This window comes from Eleutherodactylus coqui, chromosome 11, assembly GCF_035609145.1.
Source record: "Eleutherodactylus coqui strain aEleCoq1 chromosome 11, aEleCoq1.hap1, whole genome shotgun sequence".
Lineage (NCBI taxonomy): Eukaryota > Metazoa > Chordata > Amphibia > Anura > Eleutherodactylidae > Eleutherodactylus > Eleutherodactylus coqui.
Window position 1 is genome coordinate 53,235,141 of NC_089847.1, and position 11,123 is coordinate 53,246,263.

Below are 11,123 nucleotides of genomic sequence, written 5' to 3' on the forward strand. Positions count from 1 at the left end.
TTGTAAATAGTACATAGGCAAGAGGATAGCAAAGTGGCATGCTTCTTAGCATTTAGCAGGAAGCACTTCTTCTTGAGATGGACTTTGTCAAAGATGGCGACAGTCTTGGGAAATAGCTTCGTAGAAAACGAGAAAAGCACTCCCCGTCGGGGAATCGACCCCCGGTCTCCCGCGTGACAGGCGGGGATACTCACCACTATACTAACGAGGAAGAAGGTGATGAAAGCATGGCAGTATTCGGGCAGACCCATTTACTCTTGGGACCGATAGAATTTTGCCCATTTACACATACGCAGATGTTCTGCCAAAAGAAAAATAGCTTCCACAGATGATATCTTGAGTCATCTAACTGCAAAGTCCAGCTAAAGAAATCTCAAGTCTGACAAATCAGACTTTTTCTCTTTCCCCAAAGGTAAAGCTGCAGTGATTCCTGGGGACAAAGCGCTGTTTGGAGGTGAAATGCAGAAAAACATAACCTGGTGTTGTAAATAGTACATAGGCAAGAGAATACCAAAGTGGCATGCTTCTCAGCATTTAGCAGGAAGCACTTCTTCTTGAGATGGACTTTGTCAAAGATGGCGACAGTCTTGGGAAATAGCTTCGTAGAAAACGAGAAAAGCACTCCCCGTCGGGGAATCGAGCCCCGGTCTCCCGCGTGACATGTGGGGATACTCACAGGAAGAAGCTGATGAAAGCATGGCAGTATTCGGGCGGACCCATTTACTCTTGGGACCGATAGAATTTTGCCCATTTACACATACGCAGATGTTCTGCCAAAAGAAAAATAGCTTCCACAGATGATATCTTGAGTCATCTAACTGCAAAGTCCAGCTAAAGAAATCTCAAGTCTGACAAATCAGACTTTTTCTCTTTCCCCAAAGGTAAAGCTGCAGTGATTCCTGGGGACAAAGCGCTGTTTGGAGGTGAAATGCAGAAAAACATAACCTGGTGTTGTAAATAGTACATAGGCAAGAGGATAGCAAAGTGGCATGCTTCTTAGCATTTAGCAGGAAGCACTTCTTCTTGAGATGGACTTTGCCAAAGATGGCGACAGTCTTGGGAAATAGCTTCGTAGAAAACGAGAAAAGCACTCCCCGTTGGGGAATCGAACCCCGGTCTCCCGCGTGACAGGCGGGGATACTCACCACTATACTAACGAGGAAGAAGCTGATGAAAGCATGGCAGTATTCGGGCAGACCCATTTACTCTTGGGACCGATAGAATTTTGCCCATTTACACATACGCAGATGTTCTGCCAAAAGAAAAATAGCTTCCACAGATGATATCTTGAGTCATCTAACTGCAAAGTCCAGCTAAAGAAATCTCAAGTCTGACAAATCAGACTTTTTCCTTTTCCCCAAAGGTAAAGCTGCAGTGATTCCTGGGGACAAAGCGCTGTTTGGAGGTGAAATGCAGAAAAACATAACCTGGTGTTGTAAATAGTACATAGGCAAGAGGATAGCAAAGTGGCATGCTTCTTAGCATTTAGCAGGAAGCACTTCTTCTTGAGATGGACTTTGTCAAAGATGGCGACAGTCTTGGGAAATAGCTTCGTAGAAAACGAGAAAGGCACTCCCCGTCGGGGAATCGACCCCCGGTCTCCCGCGTGACAGGCGGGGATACTCACCACTATACTAACGAGGAAGAAGCTGATGAAAGCATGGCAGTATTCGGGCAGACCCATTTACTCTTGGGACCGATAGAATTTTGCCCATTTACACATACGCAGATGTTCTGCCAAAAGAAAAATAGCTTCCACAGATGATATCTTGAGTCATCTAACTGCAAAGTCCAGCTAAAGAAATCTCAAGTCTGACAAATCAGACTTTTTCTCTTTCCCCAAAGGTAAAGCTGCAGTGATTCCTGGGGACAAAGCGCTGTTTGGAGGTGAAATGCAGAAAAACATAACCTGGTGTTGTAAATAGTACATAGGCAAGAGAATACCAAAGTGGCATGCTTCTTAGCATTTAGCAGGAAGCACTTCTTCTTGAGATGGACTTTGTCAAAGATGGCGACAGTCTTGGGAAATAGCTTCGTAGAAAACGAGAAAAGCACTCCCCGTCGGGGAATCGAGCCCCGGTCTCCCGCGTGACATGTGGGGATACTCACAGGAAGAAGCTGATGAAAGCATGGCAGTATTCGGGCGGACCCATTTACTCTTGGGACCGATAGAATTTTGCCCATTTACACATACGCAGATGTTCTGCCAAAAGAAAAATAGCTTCCACAGATGATATCTTGAGTCATCTAACTGCAAAGTCCAGCTAAAGAAATCTCAAGTCTGACAAATCAGACTTTTTCTCTTTCCCCAAAGGTAAAGCTGCAGTGATTCCTGGGGACAAAGCGCTGTTTGGAGGTGAAATGCAGAAAAACATAACCTGGTGTTGTAAATAGTACATAGGCAAGAGGATAGCAAAGTGGCATGCTTCTTAGCATTTAGCAGGAAGCACTTCTTCTTGAGATGGACTTTGTCAAAGATGGCGACAGTCTTGGGAAATAGCTTCGTAGAAAACGAGAAAAGCACTCCCCGTCGGGGAATCGAGCCCCGGTCTCCCGCGTGACATGTGGGGATACTCACAGGAAGAAGCTGATGAAAGCATGGCAGTATTCGGGCGGACCCATTTACTCTTGGGACCGATAGAATTTTGCCCATTTACACATACGCAGATGTTCTGCCAAAAGAAAAATAGCTTCCACAGATGATATCTTGAGTCATCTAACTGCAAAGTCCAGCTAAAGAAATCTCAAGTCTGACAAATCAGACTTTTTCTCTTTCCCCAAAGGTAAAGCTGCAGTGATTCCTGGGGACAAAGCGCTGTTTGGAGGTGAAATGCAGAAAAACATAACCTGGTGTTGTAAATAGTACATAGGCAAGAGGATAGCAAAGTGGCATGCTTCTTAGCATTTAGCAGGAAGCACTTCTTCTTGAGATGGACTTTGTCAAAGATGGCGACAGTCTTGGGAAATAGCTTCGTAGAAAACGAGAAAAGCACTCCCCGTCGGGGAATCGACCCCCGGTCTCCCGCGTGACAGGCGGGGATACTCACCACTATACTAACGAGGAAGAAGCTGATGAAAGCATGGCAGTATTCGGGCAGACCCATTTACTCTTGGGACCGATAGAATTTTGCCCATTTACACATACGCAGATGTTCTGCCAAAAGAAAAATAGCTTCCACAGATGATATCTTGAGTCATCTAACTGCAAAGTCCAGCTAAAGAAATCTCAAGTCTGACAAATCAGACTTTTTCTCTTTCCCCAAAGGTAAAGCTGCAGTGATTCCTGGGGACAAAGCGCTGTTTGGAGGTGAAATGCAGAAAAACATAACCTGGTGTTGTAAATAGTACATAGGCAAGAGAATACCAAAGTGGCATGCTTCTTAGCATTTAGCAGGAAGCACTTCTTCTTGAGATGGACTTTGTCAAAGATGGCGACAGTCTTGGGAAATAGCTTCGTAGAAAACGAGAAAAGCACTCCCCGTCGGGGAATCGAGCCCCGGTCTCCCGCGTGACATGTGGGGATACTCACAGGAAGAAGCTGATGAAAGCATGGCAGTATTCGGGCGGACCCATTTACTCTTGGGACCGATAGAATTTTGCCCATTTACACATACGCAGATGTTCTGCCAAAAGAAAAATAGCTTCCACAGATGATATCTTGAGTCATCTAACTGCAAAGTCCAGCTAAAGAAATCTCAAGTCTGACAAATCAGACTTTTTCTCTTTCCCCAAAGGTAAAGCTGCAGTGATTCCTGGGGACAAAGCGCTGTTTGGAGGTGAAATGCAGAAAAACATAACCTGGTGTTGTAAATAGTACATAGGCAAGAGGATAGCAAAGTGGCATGCTTCTTAGCATTTAGCAGGAAGCACTTCTTCTTGAGATGGACTTTGTCAAAGATGGCGACAGTCTTGGGAAATAGCTTCGTAGAAAACGAGAAAAGCACTCCCCGTCGGGGAATCGACCCCCGGTCTCCCGCGTGACAGGCGGGGATACTCACCACTATACTAACGAGGAAGAAGCTGATGAAAGCATGGCAGTATTCGGGCAGACCCATTTACTCTTGGGACCGATAGAATTTTGCCCATTTACACATACGCAGATGTTCTGCCAAAAGAAAAATAGCTTCCACAGATGATATCTTGAGTCATCTAACTGCAAAGTCCAGCTAAAGAAATCTCAAGTCTGACAAATCAGACTTTTTCTCTTTCCCCAAAGGTAAAGCTGCAGTGATTCCTGGGGACAAAGCGCTGTTTGGAGGTGAAATGCAGAAAAACATAACCTGGTGTTGTAAATAGTACATAGGCAAGAGAATACCAAAGTGGCATGCTTCTTAGCATTTAGCAGGAAGCACTTCTTCTTGAGATGGACTTTGTCAAAGATGGCGACAGTCTTGGGAAATAGCTTCGTAGAAAACGAGAAAAGCACTCCCCGTCGGGGAATCGAGCCCCGGTCTCCCGCGTGACATGTGGGGATACTCACAGGAAGAAGCTGATGAAAGCATGGCAGTATTCGGGCGGACCCATTTACTCTTGGGACCGATAGAATTTTGCCCATTTACACATACGCAGATGTTCTGCCAAAAGAAAAATAGCTTCCACAGATGATATCTTGAGTCATCTAACTGCAAAGTCCAGCTAAAGAAATCTCAAGTCTGACAAATCAGACTTTTTCTCTTTCCCCAAAGGTAAAGCTGCAGTGATTCCTGGGGACAAAGCGCTGTTTGGAGGTGAAATGCAGAAAAACATAACCTGGTGTTGTAAATAGTACATAGGCAAGAGGATAGCAAAGTGGCATGCTTCTTAGCATTTAGCAGGAAGCACTTCTTCTTGAGATGGACTTTGTCAAAGATGGCGACAGTCTTGGGAAATAGCTTCGTAGAAAACGAGAAAAGCACTCCCCGTCGGGGAATCGAGCCCCGGTCTCCCGCGTGACATGTGGGGATACTCACAGGAAGAAGCTGATGAAAGCATGGCAGTATTCGGGCGGACCCATTTACTCTTGGGACCGATAGAATTTTGCCCATTTACACATACGCAGATGTTCTGCCAAAAGAAAAATAGCTTCCACAGATGATATCTTGAGTCATCTAACTGCAAAGTCCAGCTAAAGAAATCTCAAGTCTGACAAATCAGACTTTTTCTCTTTCCCCAAAGGTAAAGCTGCAGTGATTCCTGGGGACAAAGCGCTGTTTGGAGGTGAAATGCAGAAAAACATAACCTGGTGTTGTAAATAGTACATAGGCAAGAGGATAGCAAAGTGGCATGCTTCTTAGCATTTAGCAGGAAGCACTTCTTCTTGAGATGGACTTTGCCAAAGATGGCGACAGTCTTGGGAAATAGCTTCGTAGAAAACGAGAAAAGCACTCCCCGTTGGGGAATCGAACCCCGGTCTCCCGCGTGACAGGCGGGGATACTCACCACTATACTAACGAGGAAGAAGCTGATGAAAGCATGGCAGTATTCGGGCAGACCCATTTACTCTTGGGACCGATAGAATTTTGCCCATTTACACATACGCAGATGTTCTGCCAAAAGAAAAATAGCTTCCACAGATGATATCTTGAGTCATCTAACTGCAAAGTCCAGCTAAAGAAATCTCAAGTCTGACAAATCAGACTTTTTCTCTTTCCCCAAAGGTAAAGCTGCAGTGATTCCTGGGGACAAAGCGCTGTTTGGAGGTGAAATGCAGAAAAACATAACCTGGTGTTGTAAATAGTACATAGGCAAGAGGATAGCAAAGTGGCATGCTTCTTAGCATTTAGCAGGAAGCACTTCTTCTTGAGATGGACTTTGTCAAAGATGGCGACAGTCTTGGGAAATAGCTTCGTAGAAAACGAGAAAAGCACTCCCCGTCGGGGAATCGACCCCCGGTCTCCCGCGTGACAGGCGGGGATACTCACCACTATACTAACGAGGAAGAAGCTGATGAAAGCATGGCAGTATTCGGGCAGACCCATTTACTCTTGGGACCGATAGAATTTTGCCCATTTACACATACGCAGATGTTCTGCCAAAAGAAAAATAGCTTCCACAGATGATATCTTGAGTCATCTAACTGCAAAGTCCAGCTAAAGAAATCTCAAGTCTGACAAATCAGACTTTTTCTCTTTCCCCAAAGGTAAAGCTGCAGTGATTCCTGGGGACAAAGCGCTGTTTGGAGGTGAAATGCAGAAAAACATAACCTGGTGTTGTAAATAGTACATAGGCAAGAGAATACCAAAGTGGCATGCTTCTTAGCATTTAGCAGGAAGCACTTCTTCTTGAGATGGACTTTGTCAAAGATGGCGACAGTCTTGGGAAATAGCTTCGTAGAAAACGAGAAAAGCACTCCCCGTCGGGGAATCGAGCCCCGGTCTCCCGCGTGACATGTGGGGATACTCACAGGAAGAAGCTGATGAAAGCATGGCAGTATTCGGGCGGACCCATTTACTCTTGGGACCGATAGAATTTTGCCCATTTACACATACGCAGATGTTCTGCCAAAAGAAAAATAGCTTCCACAGATGATATCTTGAGTCATCTAACTGCAAAGTCCAGCTAAAGAAATCTCAAGTCTGACAAATCAGACTTTTTCTCTTTCCCCAAAGGTAAAGCTGCAGTGATTCCTGGGGACAAAGCGCTGTTTGGAGGTGAAATGCAGAAAAACATAACCTGGTGTTGTAAATAGTACATAGGCAAGAGGATAGCAAAGTGGCATGCTTCTTAGCATTTAGCAGGAAGCACTTCTTCTTGAGATGGACTTTGCCAAAGATGGCGACAGTCTTGGGAAATAGCTTCGTAGAAAACGAGAAAAGCACTCCCCGTTGGGGAATCGAACCCCGGTCTCCCGCGTGACAGGCGGGGATACTCACCACTATACTAACGAGGAAGAAGCTGATGAAAGCATGGCAGTATTCGGGCAGACCCATTTACTCTTGGGACCGATAGAATTTTGCCCATTTACACATACGCAGATGTTCTGCCAAAAGAAAAATAGCTTCCACAGATGATATCTTGAGTCATCTAACTGCAAAGTCCAGCTAAAGAAATCTCAAGTCTGACAAATCAGACTTTTTCCTTTTCCCCAAAGGTAAAGCTGCAGTGATTCCTGGGGACAAAGCGCTGTTTGGAGGTGAAATGCAGAAAAACATAACCTGGTGTTGTAAATAGTACATAGGCAAGAGGATAGCAAAGTGGCATGCTTCTTAGCATTTAGCACTTCTTCTTGAGATGGACTTTGTCAAAGATGGCGACAGTCTTGGGAAATAGCTTCGTAGAAAACGAGAAAAGCACTCCCCGTGGGGGAATCGAACCCCGGTCTCCCGCGTGACAGGCGGGGATACTCACCACTATACTAACGAGGAAGAAGCTGATGAAAGCATGGCAGTATTCGGGCAGACCCATTTACTCTTGGGACCGATAGAATTTTGCCCATTTACACATACGCAGATGTTCTGCCAAAAGAAAAATAGCTTCCACAGATGATATCTTGAGTCATCTAACTGCAAAGTCCAGCTAAAGAAATCTCAAGTCTGACAAATCAGACTTTTTCCTTTTCCCCAAAGGTAAAGCTGCAGTGATTCCTGGGGACAAAGCGCTGTTTGGAGGTGAAATGCAGAAAAACATAACCTGGTGTTGTAAATAGTACATAGGCAAGAGGATAGCAAAGTGGCATGCTTCTTAGCATTTAGCAGGAAGCACTTCTTCTTGAGATGGACTTTGTCAAAGATGGCGACAGTCTTGGGAAATAGCTTCGTAGAAAACGAGAAAAGCACTCCCCGTCGGGGAATCGAACCCCGGTCTCCCGCGTGACAGGCGGGGATACTCACCACTATACTAACGAGGAAAAAGCTGATGAAAGCATGGCAGTATTCGGGCGGACCCATTTACTCTTGGGACCGATAGAATTTTGCCCATTTACACATATGCAGATGTTCTGCCAAAAGAAAAATAGCTTCCACAGATGATATCTTGAGTCATCTAACTGCAAAGTCCAGCTAAAGAAATCTCAAGTCTGACAAATCAGACTTTTTCTCTTTCCCCAAAGGTAAAGCTGCAGTGATTCCTGGGGACAAAGCGCTGTTTGGAGGTGAAATGCAGAAAAACATAACCTGGTGTTGTAAATAGTACATAGGCAAGAGGATAGCAAAGTGGCATGCTTCTTAGCATTTAGCAGGAAGCACTTCTTCTTGAGATGGACTTTGTCAAAGATGGCGACAGTCTTGGGAAATAGCTTCGTAGAAAACGAGAAAAGCACTCCCCGTCGGGGAATCGACCCCCGGTCTCCCGCGTGACAGGCGGGGATACTCACCACTATACTAACGAGGAAGAAGCTGATGAAAGCATGGCAGTATTCGGGCAGACCCATTTACTCTTGGGACCGATAGAATTTTGCCCATTTACACATACGCAGATGTTCTGCCAAAAGAAAAATAGCTTCCACAGATGATATCTTGAGTCATCTAACTGCAAAGTCCAGCTAAAGAAATCTCAAGTCTGACAAATCAGACTTTTTCTCTTTCCCCAAAGGTAAAGCTGCAGTGATTCCTGGGGACAAAGCGCTGTTTGGAGGTGAAATGCAGAAAAACATAACCTGGTGTTGTAAATAGTACATAGGCAAGAGAATACCAAAGTGGCATGCTTCTTAGCATTTAGCAGGAAGCACTTCTTCTTGAGATGGACTTTGTCAAAGATGGCGACAGTCTTGGGAAATAGCTTCGTAGAAAACGAGAAAAGCACTCCCCGTCGGGGAATCGAGCCCCGGTCTCCCGCGTGACATGTGGGGATACTCACAGGAAGAAGCTGATGAAAGCATGGCAGTATTCGGGCGGACCCATTTACTCTTGGGACCGATAGAATTTTGCCCATTTACACATACGCAGATGTTCTGCCAAAAGAAAAATAGCTTCCACAGATGATATCTTGAGTCATCTAACTGCAAAGTCCAGCTAAAGAAATCTCAAGTCTGACAAATCAGACTTTTTCTCTTTCCCCAAAGGTAAAGCTGCAGTGATTCCTGGGGACAAAGCGCTGTTTGGAGGTGAAATGCAGAAAAACATAACCTGGTGTTGTAAATAGTACATAGGCAAGAGGATAGCAAAGTGGCATGCTTCTTAGCATTTAGCAGGAAGCACTTCTTCTTGAGATGGACTTTGTCAAAAATGGCGACAGTCTTGGGAAATAGCTTCGTAGAAAACGAGAAAAGCACTCCCCGTTGGGGAATCGAACCCCGGTCTCCCGCGTGACAGGCGGGGATACTCACCACTATACTAACGAGGAAGAAGCTGATGAAAGCATGGCAGTATTCGGGCAGACCCATTTACTCTTGGGACCGATAGAATTATGCCCATTTACACATACGCAGATGTTCTGCCAAAAGAAAAATAGCTTCCACAGATGATATCTTGAGTCATCTAACTGCAAAGTCCAGCTAAAGAAATCTCAAGTCTGACAAATCAGACTTTTTCCTTTTCCCCAAAGGTAAAGCTGCAGTGATTCCTGGGGACAAAGCGCTGTTTGGAGGTGAAATGCAGAAAAACATAACCTGGTGTTGTAAATAGTACATAGGCAAGAGGATAGCAAAGTGGCATGCTTCTTAGCATTTAGCAGGAAGCACTTCTTCTTGAGATGGACTTTGTCAAAGATGGCGACAGTCTTGGGAAATAGCTTCGTAGAAAACGAGAAAAGCACTCCCCGTCGGGGAATCGAACCCCGGTCTCCCGCGTGACAGGCGGGGATACTCACCACTATACTAACGAGGAAGAAGCTGATGAAAGCATGGCAGTATTCGGGCAGACCCATTTACTCTTGGGACCGATAGAATTTTGCCCATTTACACATACGCAGATGTTCTGCCAAAAGAAAAATAGCTTCCACAGATGATATCTTGAGTCATCTAACTGCAAAGTCCAGCTAAAGAAATCTCAAGTCTGACAAATCAGACTTTTTCCTTTTCCCCAAAGGTAAAGCTGCAGTGATTCCTGGGGACAAAGCGCTGTTTGGAGGTGAAATGCAGAAAAACATAACCTGGTGTTGTAAATAGTACATAGGCAAGAGGATAGCAAAGTGGCATGCTTCTTAGCATTTAGCAGGAAGCACTTCTTCTTGAGATGGACTTTGTCAAAGATGGCGACAGTCTTGGGAAATAGCTTCGTAGAAAACGAGAAAAGCACTCCCCGTCGGGGAATCGAACCCCGGTCTCCCGCGTGACAGGCGGGGATACTCACCACTATACTAACGAGGAAGAAGCTGATGAAAGCATGGCAGTATTCGGGCAGACCCATTTACTCTTGGGACCGATAGAATTTTGCCCATTTACACATACGCAGATGTTCTGCCAAAAGAAAAATAGCTTCCACAGATGATATCTTGAGTCATCTAACTGCAAAGTCCAGCTAAAGAAATCTCAAGTCTGACAAATCAGACTTTTTCTCTTTCCCCAAAGGTAAAGCTGCAGTGATTCCTGGGGACAAAGCGCTGTTTGGAGGTGAAATGCAGAAAAACATAACCTGGTGTTGTAAATAGTACATAGGCAAGAGAATACCAAAGTGGCATGCTTCTTAGCATTTAGCAGGAAGCACTTCTTCTTGAGATGGACTTTGTCAAAGATGGCGACAGTCTTGGGAAATAGCTTCGTAGAAAATGAGAAAAGCACTCCCCGTCGGGGAATCGAGCCCCGGTCTCCCGCGTGACATGTGGGGATACTCACAGGAAGAAGCTGATGAAAGCATGGCAGTATTCGGGCGGACCCATTTACTCTTGGGACCGATAGAATTTTGCCCATTTACACATACGCAGATGTTCTGCCAAAAGAAAAATAGCTTCCACAGATGATATCTTGAGTCATCTAACTGCAAAGTCCAGCTAAAGAAATCTCAAGTCTGACAAATCAGACTTTTTCTCTTTCCCCAAAGGTAAAGCTGCAGTGATTCCTGGGGACAAAGCGCTGTTTGGAGGTGAAATGCAGAAAAACATAACCTGGTGTTGTAAATAGTACATAGGCAAGAGGATAGCAAAGTGGCATGCTTCTTAGCATTTAGCAGGAAGCACTTCTTCTTGAGATGGACTTTGCCAAAGATGGCGACAGTCTTGGGAAATAGCTTCGTAGAAAACGAGAAAAGCACTCCCCGTTGGGGAATCGAACC

At 45.1% G+C, this 11,123-nt stretch overlaps 3 non-coding genes across 3 annotated transcripts; all 3 read right to left on the minus strand.

The window, feature by feature from the left end:
• Window positions 1-7,753: 7,753 nt before the first annotated feature.
• Window positions 7,754-7,825, minus strand: TRNAD-GUC (transfer RNA aspartic acid (anticodon GUC)). Its single transcript has one exon. It is a non-coding gene; the product is annotated as a tRNA-Asp (tRNA).
• Window positions 7,826-9,668: 1,843 nt separating this feature from the next.
• Window positions 9,669-9,740, minus strand: TRNAD-GUC (transfer RNA aspartic acid (anticodon GUC)). Its single transcript has one exon. It is a non-coding gene; the product is annotated as a tRNA-Asp (tRNA).
• A 410-nt stretch (window positions 9,741-10,150) lies between these two features.
• TRNAD-GUC (transfer RNA aspartic acid (anticodon GUC)) lies at window positions 10,151-10,222 on the minus strand. The gene has a single exon. It is a non-coding gene; the product is annotated as a tRNA-Asp (tRNA).
• Window positions 10,223-11,123: the final 901 nt, after the last annotated feature.